General features: G+C 40.5%; 1 long non-coding RNA gene across 3 annotated transcripts in view; it reads right to left on the minus strand.

The window, feature by feature from the left end:
• Positions 1 to 3,868: 3,868 nt before the first annotated feature.
• Positions 3,869 to 14,305, minus strand: part of LOC103540712 (uncharacterized) — a 36,761-nt gene continuing 26,324 nt past the window's right edge. For 2 of the 3 annotated variants that reach the window (XR_011529847.1, XR_011529850.1), the window contains exon 5: positions 10,357 to 14,301. This is a non-coding gene — a long non-coding RNA (uncharacterized lncRNA). Of the gene's footprint in view, positions 4,654 to 10,356; positions 14,302 to 14,305 lie in introns of those variants that run through there. The other variant, XR_011529848.1, reaches the window with a different exon arrangement.

Below are 14,305 nucleotides of genomic sequence, written 5' to 3' on the forward strand. Positions count from 1 at the left end.
GCTAAACATTAGAATCACCTGAAGTGCTATTTAAAAATATCAATATCTGGGCCCCATCCCCAGAGGTTCAGATTTTATTGGTTTGGGGAGATGTCCAGACATTAATATAAAAAGGTAGAAGTTGAATAAACCCTTCTCAAGGTGACAGTAATGCTGCACCCACGGCGCTAAGCCATCCTGTTTCTCCTCCTACCATTTCTGTGGCAGGAATGACAGCAAAAATCGATACCAGCAGAGACAAGGAAGGCGTTTCACCACTTCCTCACCTCTAGTCGACCTCAGCAAGCAGCGACCTGGCTTCCACACTTGCCACGCTCTCAGATTGCGTGTGCTAAGGCTGCCAGCTCACCTCCACCCGACAGATCCACCAGCCTTCCAACACTCAGTCCTCCCGCATCATTTGACACTGTGATTAGAGTATCATGCCAGCGGCGGAACCTCTTCCCCATTTGACAATGTGCTGCCCACCTGACTGCCCCTAGTTCCCAGGGGATTTTCTTCCGTGCCTCATGCCTGTAACCTTGGTGTTTCCATCTTCACTCTAGTTTTCTCATCCAGCACATCGGCATTCCTGCAGAGTTATCTCACCCACTCCCACATTATCAACCCCCCTCCCCCACCATCAAAACAACTCTTCACTGCTGCCTCCATCCCCATCTCTCTCCTGGGCCTCAGTTCCACACAGCCACCTGCTTCGCTGCAGACAGGGATGCTGAACCTCAGAGGAATTACGACCCAGGAGCCTGGGTCTCTCATTTGTGCAGGCTGTGTTCTCTGCATTGTGTAGGGGCAGGGTGGTCATCTCCTCAGCTCCACGATGTCTTCCCAGTCTGCCTGTCACCCTCAGAGGGCATTGCACTGCTGATGGCAGAGGGCTCAGCTCCACCACGTCGGCCCAGTCTGCCTGTCACCCTCAGAGGGCATTGTCCTGCTGATGGCAGAGGGCTCAGCTCCACCACGTCTTCCCAGTCTGCCTGTCACCCTCAGAGGGCATTGTCCTGCTGGTGGCAGAGGAAAGTTCCCTGAGATGTTCCTGTAATAGAACCTAAGGAAACAGGGATCAGGGATGTGCGTAATGTTAGGTCCTTTGCCTATTTCCAGGTTCCCAACGCATAATTATTCCACCAGGACACGAGCCAAAGGAGAAATTTCTCGTACTCATGGCTGATTGGCTACTTCTCACATTTCTTTATTCTGACTCTTTGTACTGCTAACGTGAACCTGTATATTCATTTTTGTTCTTTTTTTCACTTTAAATCTTTAAGTAAAGAAACATTTGCTTCCCAATTACTGCATAGTTGAGGCATTTTCTTGGCTTTTTCTCATTTCTGAGATTACATTTGCTAAAATACGCTGCCCTCAGGGCCGGCCTGGTGGCGTGGTGGTTCAGTTCTCACGTTTCGGTTCAGCAGACCAGGGTTTCCCAGGTTTGGGCCTGGGGGGCAGACTGAGCACCGCTCATGAAGCCATGCTGTGGCTGCATCCACATATAAAATAGATGAAGATGGGCACATACATTAGCTCAGGGAGAATCTTCCTCAAGCAAAAAGGAAAAAGAGCATGCTGCCCTCAAAAAAGACGAACTGATAGTTACATGTCTCAGTTTTTGATAAAGTAATGGTCATTAATTTTACCCTGTAAGGTAATAATACTCTGAAAGAAATCACTTCATTGTTATTTTTAAATTTATAGCATTATTCTTAACACTCATGAATAGGTGATAACAGTGAAAATAAGCTATTTTCTTCAATGAAACTTTTTTTATAATTTATGTTTATTACTACAGTGTTCATCTTAAATTTTTATCTCTAAAGAACAGAACAGAAAGCATCCTGTTCTTTATTTTAGAGTTACAAATGAGCAATAACCCAAAGGTATATAAATTAAGCAGCTGGTTCAATATGGAAGTCCACATTATATGGGTTATGAGCTCAGAGGTGTTGGCCCAATATTAAGTGAAAATTATCCGGGTGAATGCACCATTTCATTTATAATAAAGTGCAAGTGCTTTGCAATTTATATAAAGATGAAAATCCAATTAGGAGGTTTGCAAATGTAGTCATTCTATTACTGAATATATTAACTTTGCCATATTACAATACTCCCCCAGTGTCAAACCTTTAAATCAATTTCTGTCAAAATTTTCTTTTGCTTACAAGTTAATACGCATACTGTGCATATAGATAGAAAGGCATTCAATGGAGTCTCCCTTTCTGCTTCATGAGTTTATTATAAAAAAAACATCATTTTCACTGTGCTCCGAGTAAGACTTGCTGAAACTTGCCTACAAACCCAGAGATTCTCCAATATATTTTAATTTTTCACTTCCCACTTCAAGAACATCTCTAAACTGAAAACTTTAGATGAGATGAGTCTAATTTGTGATAGAAAAATTCAAATCAAGAGTTGGAATCTACTGTCTTTTTCAATATGAATCCTTTTATAGATAATTAACAGGGAGAAAAGCTTGAGCAGTTTTCGTAGATAGCTCACTGTTAGGCATGTTCTTTCTGGGATTCAATTAGATATGAAGTAGGTGAACTGAGCTGGGTTTCACTTGTGCTTCCAACATGGAAGCACGATCTACTCTAAAATAAAAAGCCTCATGAGAAATGTGACTGACAGATGCATTTCTTTTTTTTTTTTTTTTGAGGAAGATTAGCCGTGAGCTAACTACTACCAATCCTCCTCTTTTTTGCTGAGGAAGCCTGGTCCGTGCCCATCTTCCTCTACTTTATGTGTGGGATGCCTACCACAGCATGGCGTGCCAAGCGGTGCCATGTCCGCACCCGGGATTCGAACCGGTGAACCCCGGGCCACCGAGAAGCGGAATGTGCAAACTTTACCACTGCGCCACTGGGCCAGCCCCTGGATGCGTTTCTGAGTAAGTTTCAGGAAGGAACAAGAATCACCTCTTATAGACTAGCTTTGATCAATCTCAGAAGCCAGGCCTTTGGCCAGTCCCCACCTGGCCTTCTGTGACCACACATTTGCCTCACTTACCAGAGAGTCTGCCAGACACTTCTTTCCTGCAGCCTGTGGGCCACGGAAATGCAGAAAGACCGTGGCTGGCAGCACACCTTCTCCCTTTGGTTATCTAGCAGGAACACTCAGCCAAATTGACAGTCTCTCACCCCCATCCCCTCACGTTTCCCCAGCAGTGCAATCTGCAGTTACGGACAGTGGAGCAGTGGAGAGTTCCAGGTTGGATGTAAAGCCCAAGCACTAAAAACAGAAGAAAGTAACAAAATCAGCGGAGAGTTAAAGGTAGAGACCAGGAACATTGGCTTCCGTGTGTGTAAGCCAGGATTTAGTGGTCACACACCAAGGAAAGTGAATGTCAGAAGACTGTCCTTGAGCTCTAACGAAAAGACTTGAACAGTGATAGGCTCCTGGGCTGTGACACTGAACTCCGGCTTTGCTAAGGTCATAGCTTTCTCGGAGGGAAGACTGGCATTTGGTGGTCTCTGTCACTTTGAAAACACTGACGAGGCGAGTGCTCTGAACTCAGTCTCTGCAGATTCCTTCCTGGCTCCCCCACCCTGAGTCTTCCTCCTGGACGTGAGGGACCAGATACACCTGGGTTCTTGATGTTCTTCCCCGCACACCCTGTGTGATGGAGATAGTGGGAGGTGCTGGCTGAGGGCAGGCGTGAACTTTGGGTTAGACAGCATGGATTTGATCCTCTTATACCACCCACCAGCCAAGTGACCTCAGGAAGTTTATTTAGCCTTTGCTAATCTTTGTTTTTTCCAGCTATAAAGTGGAAATAATAATACCCAACTGTACGAGCTGTTGACAGAATCAATTGGGATATCCTGTGCAAAGAAATTAGCACTATGCCTTGCACACAATAAATACTCAAATAGTGGCTAGAGTGTAACATTTTTGTTTTCTTTGATGATTTTTTACTCGTTAGAGATTGGGGAGCTGACAGAAGGATGAGACCTTCCTTCTACTGTAATGTCCTAAGTCACAGCTCCCATCCTTCCGGGATGGAGCTTCTCTCCTGATTTATTTCTGGTAACCAGTTACGTGCCCTTGCTAGTTCAGAGACTCATGTGAGTTTGCTTCTTAATTTCTCCCCATTTCCCTCTGACATATTTTCTGCGGAATAAATTCAATGGTCAAGGGCAGACTCTAATGTCACCTCATCTGCAAAAGTTTTTCTAATTCCTTCAGAAGATTTGTGAACTTTCTCCCTGGGTTTCTGCAAAGAGCGCTGCATTTCCTTGACTGTCTTCAGCCAGTTGTCTAGGTGTCTCTCCCTTGACAGCACGTCAGCTCCTTGAGGGCAGAGTCCATGGCTTGCTCGTCCTTATTGAACTTAATGGTGTGAGAAACAGCTTTAAGACACACGCTTCGGGAAACAAAAACTGAGAACTGTCCCGGCCAGCAATGCCATTTGGCATCCAGAGAGCCATGAGGGATGGAAGACCACGGTCAGACATGTCGATTCTCTAGAGTAAATGCCACGTGGTCAGTGATGGGTGCTGGAGAGCCCAGCGAGGGTCACACGCTGAAGCAGCAGCTTTTGAGGGCTGTTTTAGGGCCCATCTCTGTTCTTGAAATTTTGTTATGCAAAGACTGTGCACAGTAGAATATAAAATATCAGTAAATGGACTTTTAATCCTTTGCAATCTTTTTTTTCTCCTAAAAAATAAGAGAAAGATAGCTTTAGCCTTTAAAGATCAACTACTCAAGACTTCAACAATAATTGTACTGTGGTATTTGTTCCACTTCTAAAATTCTCAAGATATAGATACAAGTTAATTCAAAATTCAGCTTATGTTTCTAAAATATGATAAAGGTGAAAGCTGAATAATTCATAATAATCATAGTCAGTGAGGTCAAGGCCATTAGAGAGCAATTTGAGTATTAATTCACACTTGCTGGGTATATAAAAATATAACTAACTTTCATTATGTTTTGTAAAAGTTGTTATTTAAGAATTATTGGTGAGCTTGTAACCTAATCTAATAAACTCTTTGTTTATATAAATGAGATTTTTTTGGGGTGGATTGTTGAGAAAATAAGATCCAGTAAAGCAAACCAAATAACCGTTTCAAGAAAGATATATCTCGTCTCTTCAGATTTAGAAAGGAAAGATCACTCTTTTCTTAAATGGAGCTTCTTATCAATATGAAAATAAGACAGTCAGACTAAAGGAACACATTAATAGCTGAAAAAGTAGATGTTAGTGGAGCCACTAATTTCTCCATCTTCTTCAATTACAACTTTTATTCTAAAATTTAAACAACCTTGCAAAGCACAATCCAAATTAAAATAAAAACTAGTTTTGTATTTTAGCCAAAATATACTCTAACTACTATTATACAACAGAGGTGGAGCAAAATGTATCACCCATCATTCTGAAGACTAATTACTTCTAAGTAGATGATGATTTTTGATAAATTTTAATGAAAACAAAATTTCTGAAGTTTAATTATTACAAATTTTACTATATTTAGAAAAACCTAATCAAGCCTCATATTAAGAACAGGTAAAAATTAAAATTTGCATTTTAACTCTATTCTTTAAGTGGAGTTCCTAAAGAATGGAATTTAAAAGGTAACATCACTTTGCTTTTCAAAATATTCTATCTGTTGAAATACCTAGAGCAGAAATTGATGTCTATTTCAGAGAAAATGTCCTTATCTTTAATGCCTCAACCTTTCAAATTTATTACGGGACTTACATATTTATCAGTCTAGTTTATCTTCTTGAAAACAAAGACTGACTTTGGAAAATTTAAATAGCACAATTAAGTCTAAATATTTCCATGTCATCTAAAATTCAACCATGAAGAAATATTCCAAACAGCTTATAACATAATGCTTTCAATAACATTTCAAAAGCATAGAATTATAGAAAAAAGTGATATTTGGCAACTTGAAAAATCCTTAAGAGGAACAAAGAACAAGGGCAATGAACAGAAATGAGTAGCAAATATAGGAGACATCAATCCCACTGCGTCAACAGTCACTTTAAAGGTCAGTGACCTAAATACACCAACTAAAAGGCAGAGGTTGTCAGAGAGAACACAAAAATAAGACCCAACTATATGTTGTCTACAAGAAATCCACTTTAAGTATAAAACACATACATATTAAAAGGAAAGCGATGGTGAAAGATGTACCATATTAGCACTAATCAAAAGAAAGTGGGAGCAGCTGTGTTAACTTCAGACAGAGCAGACTTCAGGAATAGAAAGTCACCACAGATAATGGGGGAATTTCATAATGATAAAGGGGAAAGTACTTCAAGAAAACATAAATGTTCTTAATTTATATGCACCTAACATCAGAGTGTCAAAATACATAAGGCAAAAACTGATAGAAGTGCAAGGAAAAATCAATGAACCCATTTTTATAGCTGGAGAACTTAAAACCCCTCTCTATGTGTAATGACATAGTATAACTCAACAGCACCATCAAACTGCTGGGTATTATTGACATCTATAGACTGCTTCATCCACAACAGCAGATTACTCATTCTTCTCAAGCTCACATACAATGTCCATCAACACAGACAACATTCTGGGCCATAAAATACACTTCAACAAATTTGAAAGAATAGAAATCCCACAGTTTCTGCTCTCAGACCACAATGGATTAAACTAGAAATCAGTAACAGAAAGATAGCTGGGAAGTCCCAAAATACTTCGAGATTACACAACACATTTCTAAATAACATGTTTCAAGGAAGAAATCACAAGAGAAATTTAAAAATATTTTGAACAAAACGAAAATGAACACACAACTTGTCAAAATTTGTGGGATGCTGTAAGAGTGGGGCTTAGAGGGAAGTTTATAGCACTGAACACATGTACTAGAAAAGAAGAAAGATCTAAGACCAAGAACCTAAGCTTTCACCTTAGGAAACTAGAAAAATAAGAACAAATTAAATCCCAATTAAGCAGAAAAAAATGAAATAAAAAATTAGAGCAGAAGTCAATGAAGTTGAAAACAAGGAGTCAAAACAGGAAATCAACAAAACATAAGCTAGTTCTTTGGAAAGACCAATATAATTGATAAACCTCTAGCCAGTCTAAGAAAAAAATAAAGAAGACGCAAATTACTGGTATCAGAAATGAAAGAGAGGGCATCACTACAGATCCTCTGGACTTTTAAAAGATTGTAAAGGAATACTATAAACAACTCTAGGCCCAGAATTTGATAAGCTAGATGAAATGAACAAATTCCTTAAATGACACAGTCTGCTAAAACACACAAGAAATAGGAAATCTGTATATGCCTATACCTATTAAAGAAATTGAGTCAATAATTAATAACCTTTCAAAACAGAAAGCATAAGGCCCAAATGGGTTGCATTCTACTGGTGAATTCTACCAAACATTTCAGGAAGAAATTATACCAATTAGAAAATCAAATCCAACAATATGTAAAAAGAACTATACATCACAAAAAAAAGGGGACTTCTCCCAGGTATGCAAGGCTGGCTTAACATTCAAAAATTAATTAATGTAATGCATCACATTAACAGGCTAATAAAGAAAAATTACATGATCATATTAATAGATGCAGAAAAAAAATTTGACAAAATCTAACAATCACTCATGATAAAAACTCTTAGCAAATTAGGAATAAAGAGGAACTTCCTCAATTTGATAAAGAATATCTACAAAAATCCTAAAGCTAACATCATGCTTAATGGTAAGAAAGTCAAAGCTTTCCCACTAAGATCAGGAACAAGGCAAGGATGTCCCTTCTCAACATTGTACTTGAAGTACTAGCTAATGTGGTAGCACAAGAATAGGAAATAAAAAGTCTATAGATTGAGAAGAAAGAAATAAAATGGTTTTTCTTTGCAGATGACATGATCATGTGTGTAGAAAATCTGGAAGAAGTGACCAAAAAAATCCTGGAACTAATAAGCAATTATAGCAAAGTTAGAGGATACAAAGTTAATACACAAGCCAATCGCTTTCCTATACACCAGCAATGAGCAAGTGGAATTTGAAATTAAAAACACATTACCATTTACATTAGCACTCACAAAAACACCTAGGTGTATTTCTAGCAAAATATGTACAAGATCCGTATAAAGCAAAGAACAGGCTTGGATGAAAGACGTCAGGGAAGAACTAAATAAATGGAGAGATATTCCATGTTCATGGATAGGAAGTCAATATAGTCAAGATGTCAGTTCTTTCCAACTTGATCTGTAGATTCACCACAATCCGAGCAAGTTATTTTGTGGATATTGACAAACTGATTCTAAAGTTTATATGGAGAGGCAAAAGACACACAATATAGCCCATTCAATATTGAAGGGGAGGAACAGTCAGAGGAGTGACACTACCCAACCTGAAGATTTACTACAAAGTGCCAGTAATCAAGACCCTGTGGTAGTGGCAAAAGAGTAGACAAATAAATCAATGGAACAGAATATAGAGCCCAGAACTGGAGCCCCACAAATGAAATCAACTGATCTTTGACAAAGGAGCAAAGGGAATATAATGGAGCAAAGATAGCCTTTTCAACACGCATGTATGCTGGAACAGCTGGACATCCATATGCAAAAATAATGAGGCCAGACACAGACCTTACATCTTTCACAAAAATTGACTCTAAATGGACCATAGATCTCATTGTAAAATGCAAAACAATAAAACTCCTAGAAGATAACATAAGAGAAAATCTGAGTGACCTTGAGTATGGGGATGACTTTTTCGATACAGCATTAAAGGCACAATCCCTGAGAGGAAGAACTGATAAGTTGAACTTCATTAAAATTCAAACCAACCGAACAAAAACCAAGACATCCTTCAGGAGGCGAGTAGATAAATAAACTGTGGTACATTCACAGACAAGGGAATATTATTTAGCACTAAAAAGAAGTGAGTTACCAAGCCTTGAAAAGACATGGAGGAAACTTAAGAGCCTATGACTAAATGAAAGAAGCCGACCTGAAAGTATTGTGTGATCCCAACTCTATGACATTCTGGAACAAGCAAAGCTATGCAGAGTTATGGGGAGAGGAATGGATAGATAGAGCAAGAGGAAGGCTAGGGCAGTGAAAGAATTCTGCGTGATACTGCAGTGTGGGTACATGTCGTTATACATTTGTCAAAACCCATAGAATGCGCAACACCAAGAGTGAAACTGAAGGGGTGTTGATGCATGTTCATTGACTGTCACCGGGGTACCTCTGTGGTTCAGGACGTCATAGTGGAGGAGGTGTGCATGTCAGCGCAGAGGGTGTACAGGAACTCTGTACTTTCTGCTCATTTTGCTATACTCTAAAACTGGTCTAAAAATTGAAGTGTGTTAATTTTAAAAATCTTTAAGTAACAATGCCATTTATTCTCTGTAGACTAGTACTTAAGAATTAGAAATGTCATCAAACCAACTGTGGCAGAATTGAAAACAATGACTTTACTATATGTATACAAAACTATTACTTATAAGATGTGAAAAATGTTTTATACATGTTTCTCTTCCTCTAAATAATGAGCAGACTTTGCCATTCATTGATCACTGACAGCTGTGAAATTGCTCTCCAGCTTTGCCTATCTCAACTTATTAATGGACGAATGTTTCACATTAAAATTAAACATTGAAAATGTCTTCACTGTGTGTGAAAGATGCAACAGGAGCAGCTACTCAGGTCAACCTTCCAGCACCAGGCACTGGAGCACACTGGCTCTGCTTATCACACTCACCAGACCACGTGCGTCTGGTGCTTTCTTTCCTGACTTCCTAACACTCCTGAGAATTTTTCTTGAAGTTAAGTCCTAGCATAATAAAAACAAATGTATAAGTACCCTAAACTTTTTCTTCCATTTAAAAAAATACATCTAAAAGGAAAGTTATTGCTAATATTTTTGCATAGAACACTGATCAACACCTTGAGAGAGGCTAGTGTTCTGTAGAACAGGATTTGAGAAATTCCGCAAGAGGGGATTAAGCCCCTTCAGAATAAAAGAGGGATATTTTATTGAAAGACCCCATGTGAAGAAACAGTATCTCCTTTCATCCTGGCGAACATCGACAAGAATGGTAACAGAGAAGTTTGCTGAGCCGTGGTGTTCTCTCTTCTCTTAAGAGACGCTGCTGGAAGCGGTACACGCTATAGTCCTTCAGAAGCTGGTGGTCTCTTGACACACATGTGCGTGCTGAGCGTGTTAGGGCTGGCAGAAACTATTAGAACCTGTTCTTGAAGACAGAGACCCTTCAAGAAATGATCCCCACTTGTGTTATAGTTGGATGTATGGGGCTCTCAGGAGCTCTAACTTGATCAACCAAAGAGTTCCTTCCTCCCTCTAGACAACCATCCTGAAGGGAACATTTTCTACATAAGAAATGAGACAAGAACTGCTTCATACCTCTACTTTACAGCGGGTGTCAGATTTATTTTCATCTGTATTGTATGTAGAATTAGTTTGATAAAATTTTCAGTTAGTAACATCAAAGAAGCACAAAAAGATTTCATCACTTGGTTTTAGAAAGTCTGGGTGACAGATCCAAGTGGAAGAAGAGAGTTGTGTGGCCACAGGTCATTCATGGAGACAAACCATTATTGGGTGATGCAGGGCCACCAAAACTTCCCACGCTTTGGGTATCCATATGAATGAATGAATTCATTTTCTTTAAATAAAGGTTCAGTCACTGAAAGAGAAGGACTAAAAAGCTATTTCCCATTACATAATAAATACATTTCAAACTCATTGCACCTTATGGTTTGATATAAATATGTGCTGTTGATGCAAAAAAGCTTCCTACAAAAGTTACCTGTGGACAAAAATAATTTATATAAATTTGCCCTGTGGATACAAAAAAAAATGAATCTATAATAGAGGCTATTTTATAAAGCAAACCACTGACTCAGAGATTTGCTTGACTTTTTTCTTTTCTTTTCTTTTTTGATGAGGAAGATTGGCCCTGGGCTAACATCTGTGCCAATCTTCCTCCATTTTGTATGTGAGATGCCGCCACAGAGTGGCTTGATGAGTGGTGTGTAGATCTGCACCCAAGATCCAAACCTGCGAACCCCAGGCCACCAGAGCAGAGCACGTGAACTTAGCCATTACGATGTGGGGGTGGCCCCGAAATTTGCTTGATTTTTATTTTCTACTGTAGACAATAGCCTAGTTCAGTTTTGTCTGTTTTAGTCATATATGATTGGGTATCTAAGGATATCCGACTTAATCCAATCCTGAGCAAATTTCAGTTTGCTGAAGAAAAGCTCAGGCAGAGAAGAGCGTGGCTGTGAGAAACCATCGCGCACCCTCTGTGGGATGCAGGGGAGGAGAGAATGGAGCAGAAGCAGGGATAGCATTCTGCAGAAGCAATCACACATCTTCTGTGCCACCTATTGCATGAACCAACCTTTTTCTTGGAATATAAAAATCACACAGGTTGTCCTTTGTTTCCAAAGTTAAAACAAATGAATATGCTTAATCTGAGAATCAAAAAGTAATGGCTGTGACAGCTCACATTTCAGAAACCATCACAATATTCTAATTCTCCAAAAGGCTCAACATGGCATTATTTCTACACTTATTTTGAATATTGTGAGTTCCGCTGAATGGTGAGGGCCGTGGCTGAAACTCGCAGTGTCTACTGTGTAGCCCATCTTGGAAGACTGTATTCAGTTAGTTGGTGTATCTCACTTTTCAGGCAATTGTCTGACCCTGAGGAAGCAGCGAAGGAGGCCTCTCCCGGGCTGCCTTGCTAGTGTCCTTAGTGCCATCTGCTGCATGGTTCCGGCTACTGTAGGGGAACCACTCTAGGTAGGAGGGGTGTATGAGTCTAGCAAGGGCTGACCTCGGACTTATCGACTTGCAGTCCACGTGTGGAAAGAAAACACACTGTGACAGCTTCTCATGTAGAAAACTCTTTGAAACTATCTTAGAAACAGTTAACAATAACGATTAGCTTTGTGATTCTTACACTAAGCATATTTCTTTAATGTATCCTATTTCCTCTATTTAAAAAGTCTGCGTGTAATCATCTCATCTGATACTTAGCAGCAGCATCAGCTCAGCTCTTCTAAAGTGAAGCTATTGTTATCTTTTAGTTTGCTGCTTAGAAAAGTAATGGATCTATTGTATTTAGAAGCAGCAAAAGTAATTTAATGGCACTCATATTAAAGTTTATTGGGGAATATATATTTTTTAATTAAAGGATTTTTTTGAGCTAAAAAATAAATAGAAAGATATAGAAGGACACACAAAAAACAGAAGCGCCCCTTATTCTGAGGAGCATTTCCAAAGACACATGTTGGAAGCTAACCACCACGTCAGCGGAGAGAACGGTCTGCTTGTGATTGGACTCCGTGTGGAACAGGGAGAGTCCAACCAGGACGGCAACCCACTGGCTCCTTCACCACCACCGCTGGAAGCAGGGTCTGCACCTCTTCTGCAGACTGGCACCCGTCATACAACTGTACCCCTTGATGCTTTATTTCCTCACTTAGGTTGTCTTTTTCTGATATAAAATTCATTACTGTAGGGGCTGGTGTGTGTGAGGGTGGCGTCCAGGTAAGATCAAGCTCTCGTGTCTATACTGGCTGTTCCATCTGCCTCTTGTCCTAATTCTGAGGGTCCTGAGTGCCCTTAGGGTCAAGGGAGTCGGCCGCCCGAGCAGCTCTGTGATTTAAAACTGATGCTCTTCCAGCTCTGGCCTCCTGGCGGGTCGTCTTTGGATCACTTGCAAGGTCCTCAGTACGAAATTTCAACTAGATTTTCTTACTCGCTGTAGCAAGGATGACGACACGCGCTCTCTTGAGATAAATACATAGTTTAATCCTTAACAGTCAAGTTTATTACCTAAAATATGTGGATACAAAATGCCCAAAGAGGATTGCCACAGTCTTTCTCTCTTAATCTGTCTGGTAGCAACAGTTACTCTGTAACAATCCCTTGAACTAGTTTTTCTCTTTGTTCCAGAGAATTATGTATTTCTTCCACCCTCATCTGGCAGATAATTAATTCAAGAATTCTGTTCTCTGTATTAAGATAATAGCCTCCTAAAAAGGACACAAGCCATTTCCTCAATATTGGAACTGAAGCAGACTGTGTAGTAACGCAAAAGTGTTTAATTATGTATAAAACAAGTCACAGTTGGAGAATGATAAACAAGTTAGAAGTGTTAGCCTAAAGGACTGTGAGGACAGACATGAGCATCTGGTGACAGACGTCCTGCAACACACTTGATGTCACAGCTCCTGAAAGCTGTGTCAGTCATTACTTCTAACAGCCAACCGACTGGTGGTGATCAAAAGCTTTCCTAATCACTGTGAAAATACAGTGATATTTAGATTCTCTTTCTGAGTCGCTAGGAATGAACGTATTTGTGTACGACGGGGAGGGAAGTTCACGTGTTTAATGCCAGCCTAGAGGTGCTCCTTCCTAGAGCTCTTGTCACTCACAGCCTAGGATGACCAGGAAAAGTGCCCTTCTCTGCCTAGAAAGCCTATTTCTTTCTAAGACCCCCCCTACGCAGGATGGTAAATAGACACAAGACACGGCTGCTGCGTCTGTCTGTCCTGATGGCCCTTTGTCGCCGTCCATCCAGCTTGCACAGTGGCTGCTCTCCTGGTTTCTCCTCTTAGATCCGAATATGAGGTAACGCATCTCTGCGCTGTGGTGTCTTCACGAGTTTCCTTTCTGAGGAGACTCTCCACGATCAGAAGCCACCATATGGGCAGGACAGCACCTTCCAAACACCTGCGTGTGCCGAGGAAGCCTGGCAGAGCTGTGTGAGGGGCCAGGGTCGCTTCTCCGCCGTGGCTGGAGAGTGTGTGCTGCACACACTTGTCATTCAAGTCTTCCTGCTCGATGTTATTCAACCCACAACTGCTCAAAGAGAGTGGTAGTGAAACTGGGGTTCAAATCCATTGGGCTCCAAAATACCTTCCTTTTTCAGAGAACTACACCTATAAATATCAAGTGAGCTACATAAAAATCACGGTTAGATCCAGGGTTTCTGCAGCGGGAGGCCTGTTCTATTCACTGGGTCAAGATAAAAGGCAATGGTTGGGCTGATTTTTCACCTTCAGTTTGATTTCATTCTTTAAAACCACTCCTTAACTCAGGCACCTGCCTTCTAGCCTGACATATTTAGCAGCTGCTACCTGCTGTCCACAAAGGTTTTCGTTTTCCCATCTGGGCGCCGCTGTAACGCTGAGTTCAGTCTCTTTCTGGCCCCTTCTCCACTCACCATCCCTCGCGGACTAACCCAGGTCCTCCATCACGCATTCTCCTCTCTCACATTTCTCTTCTACCTCTCTCAAGGGAGCTTCTTAAAACATCTCCGAGAAGACAGAAAAGGTCTAC

The sequence above is a fragment of the Equus przewalskii genome, chromosome 19 (assembly GCF_037783145.1).
Source record: "Equus przewalskii isolate Varuska chromosome 19, EquPr2, whole genome shotgun sequence".
Classification (NCBI taxonomy): Eukaryota; Metazoa; Chordata; class Mammalia; order Perissodactyla; family Equidae; genus Equus; species Equus przewalskii.